We start from the raw sequence: 22,568 nt of genomic DNA, 5'->3' as shown, positions 1-22,568 counted from the left end.
GAATGACCAAGTTTTAACGCTTCCCCTCATAATTGATGAGTTTAATATTCACTTTGATAATCAATCAAATCCCCTTACAATTGAGTTTTTAAATCTCACTGGGTCCTTTAATTTAGTGCAGCATGTTTTGGGTTGATGCATGTGAATGGTGTAACTCTGGACCCAGTTTAATATCCTGGGGCTGCAGCTACACAGTCTGGAATTGAATGATATTAGTATCTCAGACCGTGTTAGTGGACTGTTTAGCTTACAGTTCCCCCGTTTAGTAGATAATAAGAGGACTAACTCTTATCATTCTTGTGTCAGTAATGCACACATCACTGCCTAATTTCTGCTGGCTTTTTGCTTTGAGAACTTGTTGCAGAAATTCCAGTCTTCTGACTGCGTAGAATTAGTTAACAGTTTTAACAGCTCATGCTTGTTAACTCTGATTAGGTAGCTCCTATTAGAAATTTTAGTAAAAATTACTATGCTAAAAATGTCCTTGACAATTTATACATTAAAAGGTAATGCAGACAGTGTGAGCAGAAGTAGAAGGACACTAGAATGGCAGTTCACTACTTACACTTGAAAGAACTTTTAAAAACCTTCAATGAAAAGGTTAATACTGCAAGAAGTAAGTAATTTACTGAAAATACCTAAATTTATTTTGGGCAATATTAAGAGAATTGTAAATTCTTCCCCCTTTTTTCTGTTTTTGTTCTGGATATGTATTTCTAATGTGTGTAGTGAGTAAGAAATATAAAAAAAAATCTGAAGGTTTAGACAGGATGTCCAAGGGATTCTGTTTAATTCAAGATCCTTACCAGGCCTGTACTGTGTATACTTTTCAAGATGATTCTAGATATTAAAGTACACGTCCATTCCAGGAGGACATTGACGTTGGCTTCCATCTTGGGGAGGGGGTGTGTGATACCAGTCCACCAGGGGAGGAGAGGTAAAGACAAAGTGTGACTGTGCTTTCTCTAATGGAGTCTCAGGACTTGGGAAGAGTCTTATCTCAAATATCAGGTCAGCTAATCTGGTGTATTCTTTTAAATCTTGTTTAAAAAATTTTATAGACTTGCTTTTAAAAATATTTTTTTAATGTTTCATAGTGTTTTTTTATCTAATAGTTTGTTTTATTTTAAGAGTACCTGGTGTTTTTAATGCTTTAATTCTTTATGCTTTAAATTATTTTTTTTGTTGTTGTTGTTGTTGTTGTATTATTGTTTAGTACACGTTGTGCTGTAGAGCTGGAAAAGTGCTATATAAATAAAGTTATTCACAGATGTGAAACAATCATAAGTCTTTATTTCAGCACTGTATTAAAGACATAATGCAGCAGTGCAAGAGCTCTGCTGAACCTTTGCAAGGCTCTTTTTTTGTAGTTTGTAACAACCAAGTGGCACAAAACCAAAGGTCTGTAGCTACTTCCTCATTTTAGCTTATTTGATATATGTCTTCACCCTGTAGCTAAACTAAGTCTAAACAAATACACTAGTCATTAAGCAATTTGTAACTGTCAGCAGTTTCCACATCCTATTTTTGTTAAAGTTTAAAAAAACTTGTTTATCACAAGCAATTTGCTGTAGGCCAACATGATTGAGTATATAAGAATGATTGCAATCCTTCAGTGATTAAAAAACACAGCCTGTAACTGCACTTCTTTAGAAACTGTTTGGCTTTGTAAACTGGCATTTATCATTCTACTAACAAAGTAGTCCTTCCTAAACTGAAAAGTTTTTATAGGCATCAGCTATATCGCCATGAAACTCACAACTGGAAACCCATCAAAGCTAAGCTGGTGTGAGCCCAGCCAGTTACTGCTGGAAGAGTTGTTAGTGTGACCAGTAGGAAGCACACTCCTGCAGTTTGTGTGGGTCCTAATGCCCCAGTATAGTGATGGGGACACTTTTCTGTAAAATAAAGGTGCCATCCTTTGTATGAGATGTAAAACCAAGGTACTGACATCTCCAAGAAGAGTAGGGATGTTACCTTGTGTATATTTTGTTGTCTGTAGCATAGTGTTTATCTTGTCGTTATTAATGAACATTTGTTTAATCAAATGTGCCTGGGTTATTACTGTTTTCACCAAAGCTGTGTCAGAGAATAAAGAATTCACGTTCCTTTAATCATATCTACTGCTCGGGTATATTCTGGGGAAATCACTTATAAATTGGGGGTTGTGAATACTTATTTTGACTAAACTACTTGGTAAATTCCCAATCTTCACCTTTTGTGTAACCCCCCATTTGTAAGAACATGTTGAATTCTCTGGGAAAGTATACACAGTACAGGCCTGGTTAGGGTCTTGAATTCAAGGGAACCCCTTGGCAATCCTGTCTGAACCTTCAGATTGTTTTAGCTGTCTTTCTCACCACACACATTAGAAAGAAATATCCTAAAAAAAAACAGGAAAACAACAACAGATACATTTGAGAATTTCTCCGGTTATGGCACACTAAATGTAAATTTCTCTTTCTACAGTGGGTGTAATCTAAATTATCATCTACCTTAGATAGAAATTTGAGAGTGACGAAACAAATCTAAAACATCTCCATGAATTTTTATGGAATGGTTTTCTTAGCCTTCCAAAAATATAAAATACATAATAAACAATCCAAAGAATATATTATTGACTATTTTTGCTATTTTATTTCACAACTGCCAGTCCTAGAGAGGTTTATTATAATAAGGTTAGGCAAAAGATTCAGGGATTGAGGAGATTAAAAATAATAATAATAATAATAATAATAATAATAATAATAATAATAATAATAATAATAATAATAATAATAATTGCATACAGTTATATAGCGCTTTTCTGGACACTCCACTCAAAGCACTTTACAGGTAATGGGGACTCCCCTCCACCACCACCAATGTGCAGCATCCACCTCGATGATGTGATGGCAGCCATAGTTCGCCAGTACGCTCCCCACACACCAGCTATCGGTGAGAAGGAGAACAGAGTGATGAAGTTTAGAGATTATTAGGGATTATTGGGAGGCTGTGATTGGGAAAGCCCAATGGGAAAATTGGAGAGGACACTAGGGGTAACACCCCTACTCTTTTTGAGAAATGCCCTGGATTTTTAATGACCATGAAAAGTTTTATGTCTCATCCAAAGTACAGCACCTTTTGTACAGTCTACTGTCCCCATCACTATATACTGTACCCACACTAACACTTCTTCCAGCAGCAACTATAGCTTTTCCAAGGAGATCTCCCATCCAGGTACTGCCCAGGCTCATATCTGCTGACCTTCATTGGGCTGCCAGTTGTGAGTTATGTACAGGTGCTGGATAAAGTTTCTAACTACTAATCTTAAACCTTAAAGTATAACCTAAAGCTACAACTTACAATTTGGAGTTAAATAGCTTAATGTGCTGTGTATCAACTGCGTATTAGTTTTGGAACTTTGTAATATTAATAACTCAAATTATTTTGGTATACAATTTCGATACCTTTTCAAAACATGTGTCTAAGAACTAATTGTTCAACTTTGAAAATAGAGTTTTGTAATAGAGACTTATTCTTCACATGTTACAGTCATACTTTCTGCATCCAAAAGTGGATGAAGGCGGACAGGTGAAGTTAACCCTCTTCAGGAGATTGGGAAAGAACTGGCTAACCTGCATTCAGAAACTTCATTTGTTTATTTCCTATAAGCAATGTTCCAGTATGAATAAGGAGAATCTTATCCCGTGTGTATACTGCAGTTTGTATCTTTTTGTCAAGGTGGGTGAGATCTGACATAAGTTGAATGAGAATGAGTAGTATGAGAAATGCACTTTTATTAAGGAACTCCCCCACAAAATCTCTATGCCAGATGAAAGGATACAAAATTGCAGGATATCAAACAGTCAGAAAAAGACTTTGAACTGTGTTATTATAAAGTGTCCCTCAGTCAGATTGTTTGTTGCCGTACTGTACAACATGCACACCCTTTGCTGATGTCTGGATTACTAATTCACTTCTGAGGATTCAACTCAGCAATGCTGCTTCCAGTCTCCTCGGGAGCACAAACTTCAAACAGTTTGCCATCTTCACAGATAATTTCTGCTCTATATCTCAGCTAGTCCCCAGGATTTTAATTGCTGGCCACAGTATCACACATGAAAACATGTTCGGAGGAACATTTTCCTGGCACCAGAGTTAAAGATTTTGAGGTACAGTGTGCTCACAGAACGTAACGTATCAACAGTTATTATTAATTGCGGCAAACAAGACACTATATTGCAGAAACTGGAAACAGCAAAGCAGTATTTGTGTGTCAGATTGAAGCAGTTCGGAAAGAAGTTTATGTTGTCTGGTCCTATTCCAGGTTTTAATCATGGATGTGAAACATTTAGCAGGCTTTTCTTTATAGCACTTTGTGAATAACTGGGATACTTTGGGAAAGGCAGAAATATTTTGCATGAGATGGTCTGCACCCCAGTCAGTTTGGCTCAAAAAGACAGTCTAAGAATTTTGAAGAAAAGTGCAATACCGTATGTTTGGTTAGTTTCTCAACAAGTTTCCTCACTCTCACTTTTTCTTGCTCAAATCAGAGTTGCTGTTCTGTCAGTTCTTAGAAAGCACAAGAACAACACGCACTGGTGCAATTCTGAGTAATCTGATTGCTATTAACTGCAGATCATCGTCTACTGTCACTGTTTTGTTAATCTTACTTCACCCCAGGTTTCTTTGTAACAAAACTTTTATTATTGATTAATTATTACTTATTTTAAACTGAATGTTAGTTAAAGAAGGATGAGAATGAGTTAAAGTTAAAAAACGTTAAAGGTTTAATGTTTCCTCCACACTTTAATTTTCTGAGTAAACTGAGAGTAAATGGTTGGGGGTGGTAGTTCCTACATTTTAACTGCAGTGTAATTAAAATTGGGATTTTTTCTCATTTTACACTTCCATTGTGCAAATCTGGCCCCATCATCAGCTTGCACTGATTGATAATGGACAATCACCTCAATCGGAATGTTCTCTTTTAGAAAGCTTAGTTTAATTGATTTTAGTGTAGTCATTTGTTTGAAAAATAAAGTTTATTCTGATAAAAAATAAGCTACATCTCCCTATAGTTGAATATAATTATTTCTAATGGCAAGTCTGGTATTTTAATCTTTTAATGTCTGATTAAGTCTGGTTTGATATTTCATCTCAATTCATCTATGAATTGGCTTCATTACTCTGCTCTCCTCCCCACTGATTGCTGATGTGTGGTGAGTGTCCCGGCGCACTATGGCTGCCTTCACATCATCCAGGTGGATGCTGCACATTGGTGGTGGTGGAGGGGAGTCCCCATTACCTGTAAAGTGTTTTGAGTGGAGTGTCCAGAAGAGCGCTATATAACTGTAAGCAATTATTATTATTATTATTATTATTATTATTATTATTATTATTATTCTTAATATCTATCACTTCATTGTGGTGGAGCCTGTAAAATGCTTCAAGTGGAGTGGAGTGAGAAAAACACTGTATAAGTGTAAGGATACTATTATTTTATTGTTACATTTTTCCAGATGTTCTAAAGTTGTTGTTTTAAAACAAACATATTTACATATTTACAATGAATTTTAAGATTCATTAATATTTCAACAAAGGATTGAATGTTAGAGGAGATTAAAAATGAGGTGAAATTATCAAACCAAACCTAATCAGACATTGAAAGATTAACACAGCTCTCATAGAACTGACCATTTCTTTCAAATTCTCTCCCTCTCCTAACTTTAATGTCTAATGTGTTTTTTTTTCTAAATGGCTGTAGACACAGAATATGGTTTCAGGACATCCCTAGAGACATGACAAAAGCAGCAAATCAGTTTGAAACCAATAGCATGTTTGTAATGCCTCTCAGAATATACAGCATGTCATTATATTGTCATTATATTGGATGGAAAGGGTGGGCAATGATGCATGACTCTGCATTCAAATATCCATTCAAATTATATTTAACTGTAATGAGATGTAGCTTTTACTTTACCTTCAAAATTGTACCTTCAAAATTGCTCAGTCATCAGAAAACAGCAGAGCCAACAATAAAAACATCTGGGATTTGTTGGTATTGCTTACCTCCTGCTCATGGTATTTGACTAGGAAGCAAAAAACAATTAACTAAAGACTGTGACTGGCTACATCAAAGACTGGCTACATTGTCTAATTCTAAGTATTTATAAACATGCATTACCTTTCAAAATGAAAATAATATCACACAGAATTTGCCTAGCTTCAATTTACAGTAAAATGGTTTAAAATATGAGTCATTTAGTAAATGATTTTGTATTCATTTTAATTAAAATTGCATGAAGTTACACAGATGCAGACTCTCAAGCTATTCCTAAAATTGGTGTTTTCATACTGTATGTGAGTCTACAAACCTGAAAGCAGTGATTGTTAACATATTCTGTACAATATTATTCTTCTACATAACAGCTATACTGTTCAAGATGGAGCTGTAATCAATGAATAGAATTCTAATATGTGTCTTTATCATCCAAATTCTCCAAGGCAGTGTGAAGTACCAGGGAAATAATAATAATAATAATAATAATAATAATAATAATAATAATAATAATAATAATAATAATAATAATAATAATTTATAATCGCTTAAACTTATATAGCACTTTTCTGGACACTCCACTCAAAGCACTTTACAGGTAATGGGGACTCCCCTCCACCACCACATGTGTGCAGCATCCAACTGGATGATAAATAAATAGCATCAATATCAGGAATAACCTCAACCAGATGTTTCCAGTACTTTAAGCACATTGAGTAGTCCTGTATATTGGTTTAAAGATATTTTGGCCCCTTGTTCTTTACAGTGTTTCAATTAATTGGTATTTTGCATGAATGGCTTACCTCAGGTCATACCACAGCATTTCAGTTGGGTCAGAACTCTGACTTGGGCATTCCAAAATGCTAAATGTCCTGAGTTTAAGCCAATATATGTAGATTTACTCCTGTGTTTAGGATCATCATACTGCTACATGACTCAACTTAAGATCACAAATGATTAGCCTGACATTCTCCTGTAGAATTTGCTGATACAATTTGGAATGTATTATTCCCTCAATAATTACATAAAACCATGATTCTCCCTCCACCACGCTTCATAGATCAGGTTTTTGTGTTGTCATGTAGTGTTTTAAGTCCTCCAAACATAACATTGTTTACTTATTCCAAAAAGTTCAACTGTTGTCTCATCTGTCCATAGAATATTATTCCAGTAGAGTAGTGGAACATCCAGCTGGTCTTTGTCAAATTTGGGCAGCAATGTTCTTTTTTTATAGCAGGGGTTTCTTCTATGCTATCATCCCACGGACACCACTTTGTTCAGTGTTCTTATTGTGGACTCATGAACACAGACATTAGCCTGACATTGGAGATGTCTGCAGATTGTTACCTGTTACCCTAGTGTTTTTTGTCACCTCCTTGAGATTGTATGGCTGATTTTTGTTGGACAACCACTCCTAGGGAAAGTAGCAGTGCTACCGAATTTCTTCTATTTGTACACTATCTGCATGACTGTGAATTGATGGAGGCCAATGTCTTTAGAAATGCTTCTGTAACCTTTTTCAGCCTTATGAACATCAACAACTCTTCTTCTCTTCTTTCTGGTCCTCTGAAACCTCTTTTGATTGGGGCATGTTTCAGCTCGACATATCTTTGTTACGAAGAGCAGATTCTGTTGTTACCCAAACATTATGGAATTTTGTATAGGACAGGAGACCTCAAACGCACACCTGAATGTCATCTCTTTGATGGGAACTCCAGACTCCAATAACCCCCTTTAATAGAGATCATTATCCAAGCGGTTCACATACATTTTTTGAACATAGACAGAGAATGTTTAAAAATGTGTTTAATATAGACAAGAAAAGTTATAATCATTTGTGTGTTATTTATTTTATCAGATTGTGTTTATCTATTATTATGACTTAATGAAAATTAGCACATTTTAAGAAAACATTATGTAGGAATACTGATAGCTCCTGTTTCTTCTTCACAATGACTGTGTCATATATTGTTCTTCTGTACAAACATGAAGAAAGTTGAAAAACTTGGAAATATTTGAATTTACTGATATCTGTCTTTACATTTCAGTACAGTTTTGGCAGAAAGACAATATGGGAGCTGTATCATCTTCAACTTCATCTGCATCTTTAGTTCATGCTGGTGGAAATGTCATAATTAACCTAAGATCTGCAAGACCAAGCTCCAAACTCCATGTGGCAAATGCAACTGGGAAGCCACTTCGTATATTTTATAGAGTGGAGAACAAGGAACTTGAAGAAATAGTGCTACACGATGGTGAAGAGTCCAGCACTAAGAAAGTTTTTAAGTCTGAGAAAGGTGTCGACTATGCCTGTGTGTTCATGGAAGATGAGCATGACAGAAATACTTGCCTGGAAACCGTTGTGCTCAACTACAGTGTCACTCCTGGAAAATCTTTCATTATAGCAGCCGACCACAGCATCAAGATCCACAAGTTAGGAGCAGGCCCCTGGGTGGATGAAGAAGGGCATGACCACTCTACAAAGTAGATTTACAGCAACACCTGGTTATTTTCGATACCAAATAAATCAAAATGGAGAATCAATCTTTCAACAAATACAATTGATAGTATTCTTTGCTCAACTAGCATATTTGTCTGCAAAATTATATGTTCTTTGTAAACATTATATAGACATCCTCACTTAAACATAGAGTGTGCTGCGGAATCTTCATTGTTTGTTATTTAGAATTACATTTAGTACTGTTCAAAAAACATCAGTAGAAATGAAACAGGTTTGCAGATACAGTAGTTCAACATGTTTAAACAATTATAAAATGTTATACTGTAATCATAATAACGTTGCACAGAACAATGCAGTATTCGCCATGAATAGTTCATTGAATTCCTGAGTACACAAGAGTCACATTTTTTCATATTCCTGTAGTTAGTATATGCTTAGTCCTGCACTGGGTCCTCTTGTCCTGGGTGTTGAAGTTCTGGTTGTTCTGAGGATGAATTTTGACTCCCTTAATGAAGAATTGGTCTTTGGAACCTGTTGTGAACTGCTTTCCTGCAGCTCAGAATCATTCATTTGTAAATTACGTGTCTCTGAAAAATTATCCCTTTGCATTTCTAGACATTCTATTTAATTTACAAAGTGTGTTCCCAGTAAGCTTTTTATGATTTCCTTGCCAATGCTCCTATACTTTGCCTTTTCATTTCTAAAATCTGACTAGCTTGCTAACTATACTTAAAATGGTGTGTTTGACAAAGCTCACATCACTCAAATTAGAGGTGATGACCTTAAAACTTTTTTTACTGTATACTGTTCTTTATTCAGTTTTTGATCAATGTTCCTACATTACTAAACCTTTTAATAAACACCTTATTAAAGAGGTTATAGAAGCCTAATTGAATCACTTATTACCCTTTCATCCATTTGTTAACTGCTTTATCCAATACAAGATCGCAGGGGATCCGGAGCCTATCCCAGCAAGCAACAGAATCAACGCAGAATACACCATGGATAGGATGCCAGTCCAGCACTGGGCACACACAGACACGCACAAAATCATACTGGTGCCAATTTTTCCAGAAATCAATTAACCTATCAGTGTGTTGTTGGAGGAATGCAGAGCAACCAGAGGAAACCCATGTGAACACAGGGAAAACAAACAAACTCCATGCAGACTGCATCCCAGGAACTGAACCCTGAGCAGCAGCTGTGATGCCTTGCTTCTTTATGTAAAAATTGTAAAATGTAGTTACCCAGACAGACCTAAAACAGAGTTTCTCAGAACTGCCTTCAGAGAAACCAAAACCAACATTAAATTAACTTCTTTACATGTGGGCACGTAACACTTAAAACCCTAGAATTTTTCAGGGTGATGAAAATCAATATGTCCCCTGCAGCCAACATTTGGTAGTGACTATGTGTGCTTTGAAATATTGTACTTGCATCACTGGAGTGTGTGGAGTGTGAGTTATACACACCACACACACCTTTACATCTTCTAATAAAGCTACTATAGTGTTTTCACAAAGCCTTTAACACTGGACTTTACTTTTGGCACGACGTGATTTGGACATTGATTATAAGGAGAATGCATTGATGCCCCAGATGTTCCAGGCATTACAGTAATCAATTCTAGAGAAGACAAGCCTGTTTCAAATATCACCCCCAAGCTTTCAAGTACAGTGCCAATTGATGGGAGTTGCCAAGAAACATGCTTCTCAGTCTTTTCAGTATAAGGGAAGGACATTTTGAGTCATCCAGGTTTTTATGTCAGAGATGCAATTAGAGAGTGCTGAGATAACCACTTCAGTGAGAGGTTTAGAATGAACGTATATCTGAGGATCATCAGTACAGAAATGATCATTCAGACCATGTGATCTTAATAGCTGACTAAGAGGTAATATGAAAGTAGCAGACCCAGTAATGAGCCTTGAGGAACACCAGCTTTATACAAACCCAACTTCATGAACACCCAGGAGAGACAAAGTGTCGGAGATCAGTAAGACCAGAGCTTTAGCCATTTTAACCATTTTAGGGTTATGTCAGAAACCCAATCTCAAGATGGGAATGTAAGATGTCATAGCTAGCAGTGTCAAGAGCTGTACTGGGATCAAGAAGGAAAAAGATAGATAAACTACTAATTATAACAATTGTAAAAAGGTAACAGTGATCAGTGGGCTAATACCATCTTGGAAGGCAGCTGAATTTCAGACAAATTAACAATGCTTTCAGCTTCTTAGATTGATTATTCTGTTCAGAAGATTCTGAGCAATGGTTATAGTGTAAACTGTATACAGTACATACTGTAGATCTGTTCCTGGTTCATGAGGACAGTTAATATGGATTAAGACATACTATAGATGATCAAAGGGTGTTCCAAATTGTTTACTGAGGTTACTTAACTTCATTGTAAATCATCAAACCTGCCATATTAAAGAGTAGAATTCAACAGGGCTCAGGACGTTCCTATTGAAATCAACTAGCCAGGACTGCACCACCTCCACAAGGGGTGATTTGCAATGAACTGAAAACAGTGTACTACTGTAACTGAGGATGATCCTCAGTTTTGTACGGTGTTCCGTATTAAAAAAATATGACAGGTCAAATGATATTAGACTCTCTAGTGTTCTCAGTGTTCTCTGATATTTATTGTAATGGACTCCACACTGCAGGTTCTTAAGAAAGAAAAGGCTTACTGAGGTATAATAGTGAAGATTTGTTAATTTATGCTGTGGTTTCTGGAAAACCTATTGCTTCAACCTAGGCATCAATCCAGCAGATTACTGCTCACCTGGCTAGTATGTCAGCGCAGCCAGCAGCAGCTCCAGCAGCAGCAGCAGCAGCACCAACCCCAGCAGAGGCAACAGCAGCTGCAGCTCCACTAATGTTACCGGAGGATGCTCCCGCCCCCCCCACAGCTTCCCATACTTCCCGAGTAGCACCGTTTATCACCCTGGAGACATTTGACAGAGATCCTGGCAAGTGTAGGGTATTTTTAGCTCAGTGCTTTCTGGTATTTCATCTCCATCCTGAAGAATTTTCATTCTCCTTGGCTAAGGTAGCTTTTATTATCTCCCCCTTTTTTTGTGGAAGAGCTTTTGAATGGGCATCTGAACTCTAAGAGTGACAAGCTCCTGAAATTTCAGATTTTAATCTTTCAGGGGGCCTTGAGAGCAGTATTTCACCACTCATCTACATCTCAGGATGCACCTTCCAGATGACGGCTTTGAAGCAGCGTAAGAGATCGGTGGCTTATTACGTGCCGGAATTCCAGGTTATTGTGTGTGTGGGGGGGGGGGTATCCTGGAATGATGAGGCTTTGATCTCCCTTTTAAAGCACGAGCTCTTGGAAGAAATTAAAGACAATCTGTTTCTCTTGCCTCTTAAAAGAAAGTCCTTCGAGGAAGTGATTTCCTTTGCAATTGGATTTGCTGATCCGTGGGAGAGGAACACGAAGAAGAGCGGAGCCTTTCTTCACCTACTCGACTTCTCACCCTCATTTCTCCCAGTTCAACCCCCGTCCCACCACGGATCCTGTGGAGATTGCTCACTCACGCCTCACTCCGCAGGAAAGGGAGAAACGCCGATGGGAGGGTTGTTACTTTACTGTGGAAGTCTGGGACATTACCGGTCGGACTGTCCCTCCCACCCACCACAGCTCCCCCTGTTTAAACCCAGTCAGCTGGTGAGACACAGCAAACATTTCGCTATCTCCACTAATGCCTTGTCTGTTCCTGCTTCCCTCTCCGGGGAGCTTGTATAAACTTAACCTTCTCGCTTTTATTGATTCAGGGAAAACTTTCTAGACCTCTCCTTGGCCCATTCGTGGAATATTCCCTTAATTCCTGTTCAACCTTCTCTTCGTGTCCAGACCCTCAATGGATCCCCTGTTTCCCCAAGTGTCATTAGCTGGCAGACTTCACCATTATCTTTACAAGTCGGAGCATTTCATCTGGAACGTATACAACTTTACCTCCTGGAAACACCACATCACCCTCTGGTCTTGGGGTTCCCCTGGTTACAAAAGCATGATCCTCAGATTTCCTGGACTAGGGGTTAGTTGCTAGCTTGGGGTCCTCAGTGTTAAACATTGTGTTGTCACCATCACATTAAACTCCTTCCAGGCAACTCTCCTGAATTTATTGCATATTATGCAAATCTGAAGCCTTCAGCAAACAAAAGGCATTGTCCCTGCCTCCCCACAGGTCCTACAATTGTGGCATTGATCTCCTACCGAGTGTTTTACCCACAAAGGAGAGAATTTTTCCTCTATCAAAACAAACTTGTTCCGTAGAAAAACATTCCACAAATGTAAACCCTTTCTCAATCTATACAATCTCTAACAATGTCAAACTAACACACAATAAAAACTTTCCAAAAAAGGTGATTGTCTATTATCAATCAATGCAAGTGGATGATGGGGTTGAATTTGCGCAATGAAAGAGTCCCTCCAAGCCCTACCACTTCCTTTAGTCCATTTACCTGCCCCGGCTCTGAAACTGCAGAGCAGGAGCTCAGGGAACAGGGATTTCCATGTTAGGGCCCAAAGTCCTTTCCAGTGCTCCCTTTCATGATGTCACGCTTTATCCTCCTTCTGAGGTCCTTCAGGATCCTCTCCTCCAGCTCCCTTGCTCCCCACTCTGCATTGTGCCGGATGAGAGTGTTTCTCGCATTCCACAGGCCTTGTTTTGTGAGGGACAGCAGCAGCCACAGCAGGAACTGTGTCCCTTTGTCCAATCCGATTGGTGCCAACCTCAGCAGGATGCAGTAGTAACTGAGCACCTCTCCCACTCCCAGGAGTTGTATAATTTTGTCCATTCTGCCCCACACCATTTTAACGAAGGGGCAGCTCCAGAACACATGCTCCTTATCGAAACATGTATCCCGGGGGCAATGTGGATTCCTGGTGATTGAGTGTCTATAAAGGACCTCTCTGGTTGCCAGCCTCTTGTGTACTGCCATCCAGTTGAGGTCCTTCAGCTTGTTGTCCAATTCCTTCGGCTGCGTCCTTTCCCAGACCTGTCTGGGAACCCACAGCTTTTCGTCGGTAACCACTTGTCCCCTCACCTCCTTGTACAGGGCTCTGTGGCTGGTGCAGAGCTCTGGCTGTCTCGTGGCCTCGTACCGCTGGCTCAACTTGACAGAGCGGGTCACCTCTCTGTTTTGGGTCCAGTGCTTGTCCACTGGTGGACCAGGTGCCTCATCGTGACGGAGAACCAAAGCCTGACAAAGTACTGGTACTTGTGGTGGATGGGCTCCCGCAGAGCCCAACAGAGGTTACAGAATAGGATACAGTCGAGTTTCAGGGGGAAATGTGGTACATCTCTACCATCTTCCTCAACCGGCTGGCAAATCCGGTTTCTCTGATGTACTCGTAGCTGCTTCCCCAGATGAACCTGAAGATCATCCCTTGCAGAGCTCATCTGAGTCTGGCCGCAGTGGGTACACCACTGCCAGGTAACCAAAGCCGGCAGGATGTCTGCTTTCAACACCATCACTTTCCCTGTGTAGGGCAGCGACTGTGTTTTCCACAGACCCAGCTTTGCGATCACCCTGGTGATACTCTTGGTCCAGTTGAGGGTTTGTTGTCCTGGCTCTGGAACAAAACCCCCCAAATCGTGCAGAGCTCGAGACCTTATGGTGTCATCGTCCTGTCCTTCCAGGTTCCAAAGAACTTCAGTTTGCTCTTTCGATGATTGAGCTAACACCCTGAAGCCCTGAAGTATTGCACCATGACCTACAGGGCTCTCTTTAACCCCTGTCAGAAATCAGGAACAGTGTCATGTCGTTTGCATACTGGGAGATCTTCAGGGTTTACCCCATGCCTCCCGGTGTCACCAGGCCATCAATGACAGGGTCCTGTCTCACCACCTCCACTAATGGCTCTGTGAAGAGAACATAGAGAAAGGGTGAAAAGGGACACCCTTGTCATACTTTGGACTCCCCCAGGTTTCCGTTTACGTTGACCCTACTGCCCACGTCAGAGTACAGTATCTTTTTCCAGCAGCTGAAACTCTCTCCGAAACTGAAGCATTCCAGCACTGAACAGATAGGTGTGGTTTACACTGTCGAAGGCTTTCTCCTGGTCCAGGCTCACCACCATCATGGGTACATTCCAGTCCTCAGCCCAGACGATGGCGTCTCTGGTGAGCTGGAAGTTCCAGCCGACGGATCACTCTTCCACCCCACACGTCTGGTCGGTGTTGATGATGTGGGGCAGGGCGGTCCTCAGTCTTCCAGTCAGTAGCTTGGACAGGAATCTTGACGTCCATCGTCCATCATGATCGACCTCCAGTTCTTGAGGTCTGCAGCGTCCCCTCCCTTGAAGAGCAGTGAGATGATGCCTTCCCTCATGGTTTCTCCGAGTTTCCCCCGGTGGAAGATCTCCTGCGCCACCTCCACCAGATCTGCCACCAGGGTGTCAAAAGGGGGGAGAATTTATCCCCTTTCACATGGGTAATCGGAGGCCCTGAAAGAATACATCCAGGAGGCGCTTAAGGCGGGTTTCATACTCCCCTCTTCCTCTCCGGCTTGTGCCAGATTTTTTTTGTAGGACAGAAGGACAATGGCCTCCATCCATGCATTGATTATCTAGGCCTAAATGCAATCACGATAAAAAATCACTATCCCCTCCCACTCATTCCATCAGCCTTAAAATATGTGAGGGGGATGAATGGAAGACTGCTTTTCTTACCACTCACAGGCATTATGAATATCTCGTCATGCCCTTCAGTCTTGTAAATGCGCCTGCAGACTTTCAATCATTTACAGACGATATCTTTTGGGATCTCATTGAGAAATGCCTCCTTGTATATCTAGATGATATCTTAATTTTTCCTACAAACCTTCAGGAACGTATATCTCATGTAATGGAGGTCCTGTCTCATCTGATTGATCACAAACTCTATGTTAAGAAGGAAAAATGCATATTTGATGTCACTGAGAGCCTATTCCTAGGCTATATCTTGTGACCTCAAGGGGTCACGATGGACCAAATTAAGATCTCTGCAATTACGAATTGGCCTACCCCAAAAAACTTTTACAACGTTTCCTGGGTTTTGCTAACTTTTATAGGAGATACATTAGGAATTTTAGTTCAGTAGTGGCTCCCATTACAGTTCTCAGCCGGAAGCCCTCAAACTGATGACGCTTTCCGATGCTTAAAAAGCCTTTTTACCTCTGCTCCTCTTCTGAAATACCCTGATCCCACCCTTCCTTTTGTTGTGGAGGTTGACGCTTCGGGCCACGGTGTTGGTGCCATTCACTCTCAGCACCACACGGACAAAGGCATCTTACATCCTTGTGCTTTTTTTTTCTAAGAAATCGACCGCAGCTGAAATGAACTATGATTGCAAACTCCTGGCCATCAAACTGGTACTTGATCAATGGAGACACTGGTTGGAGGGGGCACAGCACTCTTTTTTCATTCTCACTGACCACAAGAACCTTTTTACCTTCAGTCAGCTAAATGTCTTTGTCCCAGTGAAGTCAGGTGGTCTTTATTTTATCTAGGTTCAATTTCATAGTTACATACACCCCAAGTAATAAGAACCTCAAAGTGAACGCCCTCTCACGCCTCCATAAACACTTTAATGTGCAACAGCCTCTGGAGCACATCGTCTTGCCCAGCAAGATTTTGGCTGCTGTATGATGGGATATTGAACAGACATAAGACGCACCCAGGAAGACCACCCTGTACCTCCGCAGTGTCCCCCGGACAGATTGTATGCTGTCAACTCGGTCAGGTCTGCAGTCCTTCAGTGGAGCCATGACTCCCGATTTGCAGGACACCCCGGTATTAAATGCACTCTTGAGATGATTTCTAGGGAATTTTGGTGGCCTACAATTTATTCTTTTGAATGTTGTATTCTTATACCGCTTGTTCCAGCTCCTTTTACTGGTGTTCAGATCTTCTGTCCACAGTTATACAGTAAGTTTACTGAAACCTCCTCTCTACAATTTGTCTTTTCACCTGAAAGTGCAGCCTGAAAAATTGATCTTATTCATTGTGTTTCAAAACACCCGTGTGAAGTTGGGTTCTTATAAATATGGTGTTCTTCAGTTCTCATTACTGACTCCACAACTATTCAACACTTACATGTTAACTTTTAGTTAGCTATTAAGAGCACATGGTCTCAGTGATCATTTCTGTGCCGATTATACTCACATATTGTCATGGCTGACATTCCTCCCCTAGAGGGTGCTCCACTACTCCTCTCATTAGCTCCGTGATTGTTTTTATGTTCCCTAGGTGTGGCCTGTTATGTCTACTGCTATTTAAAGCCCAGTGCCTCCAGTCCTTGGGGCTCAACATTATGGTACGGATGTTGTGAGGCCAGCCTAGCACCCTGCGTATCGTAGCCCTCCTGAGGGCATAGGCCTCATCCCCGACACCTCCCGTGTTCTGAGCCTGGAGGACCTCGCCCCGTTATTCTAGGATCTCCATGTTGGTTGAATGTCTTCCCCATTCCCGGGGATTTTAACCTTGTCATGTCTTAGGATGGATCTATTGTTAATTGACTCTTGGACTGTGTCCTGACCCTCCTTCAGACCTGCTCTGATTTGGAAGACACTCTTTGTCTCCCCCGCTCACTGTCTCATGTACTGTCACTGTTATTGTGCACCATTAAATCCCTGAGTGTTTTCCCATACCACGCCTCCTCTTTCCTCCAGCTCTTACATAGGGTCTACTACATCACATAGGGTCTACTACAAAACCCGACACAAACTAAAAACCCTGTCCGTAACACATATGTGTTCATAGTAAACCTGTCACTGAAGTGGTTATCTCAGCACTCTCGGATCTCTGACATAAAAACTCAATATTTCCTTCACTTATACTGAAAAGACAAAAAGGTATGCTTCTTGGCACCTCCCATCAATTGGCACTGTACTTGAAAGCTTGGGGGTGATATTTGGAACTGGCTTGTCTTCTCTAGAATTGATTACTGCAATGCTGGAACATCTGGGACAACAATGCATTCTCCTTACAAACAATGTCCAAATCACATTGTGCCAAAAGTGAAGTCCTGTGTGAAAGCCTTTGTGAAAACATTACAGTAGCTTTACTAGGAGATATAAAGGTGTGTGTGGTGTGTGTAACTCACTCCAGTGATCCAAGTACACCTTTTCACTGCAGACATAGTCACTGCCAAATATTGGCTGCAGAGATCATATTGATTTTCATTACCCTGAAGAGTTCATCAAGGGGTTTAAGTGTTCCGTGCTCACATGTACAGAAGTTTTCTTTATGTTGGTTTTAGTTTCTCTGAAGGCAGCTCTAAAACATTCTGTTTTAGGTCTGCCTGGGTAGCTACATTTTACAATTTTTACTTAAAGAAGCAAGGCATCTCAATTAAACTAAAGCATAATATGTGATGGGCAGTATGGAGGTACAGTGGTAAGTATGCTGTGTTGTAACTACTGCTGCCCAGGGTTCGATATCTGGGATACAGTCTGCATGGAGCTTGTGCATTTTCCCTGAAGTCACATGGGTTTCCTCTGGTTGCTCTGCATTCCACCAACAACACACTGATAGGTTAATTGATTTCTGGGAAAATTGGCACCGGTATGATTGTGTGCGTGTTTGTGAATGTCTGTGTGAGCCCAGTGCCGGACTGGCATCCTGTCCAGGGTGTATTCTTCCTTGATTCTGTTGCTTGCTGGGATAGGCTCCGGGTCCCCTGTGATCCTGTTTAAGATAAAGCAGTTAGAACATGAGTGAAAGAGTAATGAGTGATGCAATTAGGCTTCTATAACCCCTTTAATAAGGTATTTATTAAAAGGTTTATCTAAAGTAATGTAGGAGCATGGGTCAAAAACTGAATAAAGAACAGGATATAGTAAAAAAAGATTTAAGGGTCATCACCTCTGATTTGAGTCAGCTGTGTCAAACACACCATTTTAGGTATAGTTAGCAAGCTAGTCAGATTTTAGAAACGAAAAGGCAAAGTATAGGAGCATTGGCAAGGAAATCATAAAAAAGCTTACTGGGAACACACTTTGTAAATTAAATAGAATGTTTAGAAATGCATAGGGATCCACATAATTTTTCAGAGACACATAATTTACAAATGAATGATTCTGAGCTGCAGGAAAGCAGTTCACAACAGGTTCCAAAGACCAATACTTCATTAAGGGAGTCAAAATTCATCCTCAGAACAACCAGAACTTCAACACCCAGGACAAGAGGACCCAGTGCAGGACTAAAAATATACTAACTACAGGCATATGAAAAAATGTGACTCTTGTGTACTCAGGAATTCAATGAACTATTCATAGCGAATACTGCATTGTTCTGTGCAACGTTATTATGATTACAGTATAACATTTTATAATTGTTTAAACATGTTGAACTACTGTATCTGCAAACCTGTTTCATTTCTACTGTTTTTTTAAATTCTTTCATCAATCGGGTTGAATACATCTGGGGAAACTGTGGCTGGCTGTGTAAACTGTATGTTAATAATGTGTATCAATAGAAACACAGGGCAATTGTATTTCAAATCTCACGTTTTTTATTAATTGACAGCTTTAAGCAACATAGACTTGGAAATGTGAAGGAAAAAGATGTGTACTGTACATTGTATTACTAGTAGTACTAAAAGTAACTCTAAATAACAATGAAGATTCCGCAGCATACACTCAATGTTTAAGTGAGGATGTCTATATAATGTTTACAAAGAACATATAAGTTTGCAGACAAATATGCTAGTTGAGCAAAGAATACTATCAATTATATTTGTTGAAAGATTGATTCTCCATTTTGATCTATTTGGTTTTGAAAATAACGAGGTGTTGCTGTAAGTCTACTTTGTAGAGTGGTCATGCCCTTCTTCATCCACCCAGGGGCCTGCTCCTTACTTGTGGATCTTGATGCTGTGGTCGGCTGCTATAATGAAAGATTTTCCAGGAGTTACACTGTAGTTGAGCACAACGGTTTCCAGGCAAGTATTTCTGTCATGCTCATCTTCCACGAACACACAGGCATAGTCGACACCTTTCTCAGGAAACGGTAAGACTGTGTTGATGTCGAGTTGAGCGTATTGGTCCTTGAGATCAGACTTAAAAACTTTCTTGGTGTTGGACTCTCCACCGTCGTGTAGCACTATTTCTTCAAGTTCCTTCTTCTCCACTCCATAAAATATACGTACTGGCTTCCCAGTTGCATTTGCCACATGGAGTTTGGAGCTTGGTCTTGCAGATCTTAGGTTAATTATGACATCTCCACCAGCATTAACTAAAGATGCAGATGAAATTGAAGATACTCCAACTCCCATATTGTCTTTCTGCCAAAACTGTACTGAAATATAGAGACAGATATCAGTAAATAAATAAAAAATCCCAAGTTTAATTATATTGTCAACTTTCTTCATGTTTGTACAGAAGAACAATATATAGCACAGTCATTGTGGAGAAGAAACAGGAACCCATAGTTGTGAGAAAAAGTATGTGAACCCCTTGGAGCTATCGGTATTCCTACATTAATTGTAAAGTGTGCTAATTTTCATTTAGTCATAATAATAGATAAACACAATCTGATCAAATAAATAACACACAAACGATTATACCTTTTCTTGTCTATATTAAACACATTGTTTAAACATTTTCTATGTTAAAAAAAAGTATGCGAACCTCTCGGATAATGATCTCCATTAAAGGGGATAATTGGAGTCTGGAGTTCCCATCAATGAGATGACATTCAGGTGTGCGTTTGAGGTCTCCTGCCCTATACAAAATTCCATAATGTTTGGGTAACAACAGAATCTTCTCTTCATAACAAAGATATGTCGAGCTGAAACATGCCCAAATCAAAAGAGGTTTCAGAGGACCAGAAAGAAGAGAAGAAGAATTGTTGATGCTCATAAGGCTGAAAAGGGTTACAGAAGCATTTTAAAGACATTGGCCTCCATCAATTCACAGTCATGCGGATAGTGTACAAATAGAAGAAATTCAGTAGCACTGCTACTCTCCCTAGGAGGGGTTGTCCATCAAAAATCATCCATACAATCTCAAGGAGGTGACAAAAATAATAAATTCCAAATTGTATCAGCAAATTCTACAGGAGAATGTCAGGCTATCCATTTGTGATTTGAAGCTTAATAGAAGTTGGGTCACGTAGCAGGACGATGATCCTAAACACGGGAGTAAATCTACATATACTGTCTTAAACAGGAAATGTTGCAGTTTGGAATGCCCAAGTCAGATATCTGATCCAACTGAAATGCTGTGGTATAACCTGAGGTAAGCCATTCATGCAAGACATCCCCAAAATACTGTACCAATTATTTGAAACACTGTAAAGAACAAGGGGCCAAAATATCTTTAAATCAATATACAGGACTACTCGATGTGCTCAATGTGCAACTACTGGAAACATTTGTTTGAGGTTATTAATGCTATTTAGTTATCATTTAGTTATCATCCAGGTGGTACACTTGTGGTGGTGCAGGGGAGTCCACATTACCTGTAAAGCGCTTTGAGTGGAGTGTCCAGAAAGGCGCTATATAGGTTTAAGCAATTTATTTATTATTTCCTTGGCACTTCACACTGCCTTGGAGCATTTGGATGATAAAGACACATGCTAGAATTATATTCATTGATTACAGATCCATCTTTGACAGTATATCTCCATCCAGACTAGTCATCAAGCTTAATTATCGGGTCTCAGCACCTCTCTTTGCGGGAGGGTTCTAGATTTCCTGACAGGCATACCGCAGACTGTGAGGGTGGCTGTAGAGATGGTTAGCAGTTCCTGGGTATCTTCATTACTAATGATTTAACTTGGTACCAACATGTAACTAGGGCTAAAAAGAAGGCACAACAGTGCCTTTACTTCCTCAGACAATAGTTGAACTATTGAAAGTGTATCCACATTTGTTATTACAGTATGTTTTGACAGCAGCTCGTTGTCTGACCGACTTGGGACACAGGGGGTGCTCAGGTCAACCCAGCCCATCATTGAAGTACAGCTCCCCTCTATTAAGGACTTTTTACAACTCAGTGTCTCAGGAAGGCCGGGAGTATTGCTAAGGATTACAGTCATCCTGGTTTCTCATTTTTCTCTCCACTGCCCTCTGCTAAGCGTTATACTGAAGGAGTAGAAAGGCATGTACCTCCAGATTCAGAGACAGCTTCTTCCCACAGCCTGACAGACTATCAAATTCTACCTCTACCACTGACTCACACTGATGTTATTTAACTTTATTGTGACAGCTGTGGTTCTGTGTTTAGGTTTAATGTTAGGTTAGTTTCTTTGTATTGGAGCATACAGATGCAGCCATTTAAAACAAGCAGGCGATACTGTATTTTTTTGCGGTGCACTTGACGCGGTATACCGCAAGTTACGGTATTAATACTGTATATTCTCGCATAGAACCGCATGATACCGCAGGTAAAATAATAGTATCCGGAATTTCTGCAAGGTGGAGCTAATAAAGCTCACCCTCTCATGTTTGAGCTGTTGCCATCAAAGTCTTTACCGAAGATATTACTAATAGAATTTATAATAAATGACCTTGGACAAGCTGTAAACTCAAAGTATTGCCCTGGTCCACATTCTTTTTTTTATTGACCGTCTTTGTCAATTCTTAAAAAGAATAGGAGCATAACCCGTGTGAAGACCATAAACTATATTAATTTTGGAACATAAACATACAGCATTACAGTATGTAAACTGTATATGGTTGGTCTCGGTACTTTAAAGAAATAATACACACCAGTATTCCATTTCTCCCTAAACATTTTAAGCATCGAAGTCTTTAACTAACATGTGAAATAACGTGTATAAAAAGTGGGAGTTTTAAGCTTTTCTGCGAGTACGCTCAATACCGGAGTCAACAAGCATACTTTTAGAATTTGATTAATAGGGAATATAATATTACGCTGGGCAAACGTCCCGAGATCGAATTCTGCGATGGGGGTACCTTTAAAGCGGAGACGACGGCACCGAAAATTTTTGGCGCGCCCTCTCTTTAAAGCCCTGGCCAAATACGAAGACAGTACATACAGTTATAATTCAAACGGAATTAAAAACTACACATCCCAGTTACCATGGTGGTGCTTGTGATCATT

At 39.8% G+C, this 22,568-nt stretch overlaps 2 long non-coding RNA genes and 1 gene segment (V, D, J or C); 2 read left to right on the top strand and 1 right to left on the bottom strand.

Annotated features, from left to right (window-relative positions):
- Positions 1 to 22,568, top strand: part of LOC148647025 (Ig kappa chain V-III region MOPC 63-like) — a 482,291-nt gene that overhangs the window by 99,856 nt on the left and 359,867 nt on the right.
- Positions 6,578 to 9,389, top strand: LOC148647037 (uncharacterized). The gene is made up of 2 exons (XR_015927586.1): positions 6,578 to 7,798; positions 8,089 to 9,389. It is a non-coding gene; the product is annotated as an uncharacterized LOC148647037 (long non-coding RNA).
- On the bottom strand, positions 18,990 to 20,225 carry LOC148647036 (uncharacterized). The gene is made up of 2 exons (XR_015927584.1): positions 20,130 to 20,225; positions 18,990 to 19,797 (listed from the first exon to the last, which is right to left on the bottom strand). It is a non-coding gene; the product is annotated as an uncharacterized LOC148647036 (long non-coding RNA).

Source organism: Lepisosteus platostomus, chromosome 16, assembly GCF_059453375.1.
Source record: "Lepisosteus platostomus isolate fLepPlt1 chromosome 16, fLepPlt1.hap1, whole genome shotgun sequence".
Taxonomy (NCBI): domain Eukaryota; kingdom Metazoa; phylum Chordata; class Actinopteri; order Semionotiformes; family Lepisosteidae; genus Lepisosteus; species Lepisosteus platostomus.
Note: the sequence above shows the minus strand (reverse complement) of the source record. Positions and strands in the feature narration are given on the sequence as shown.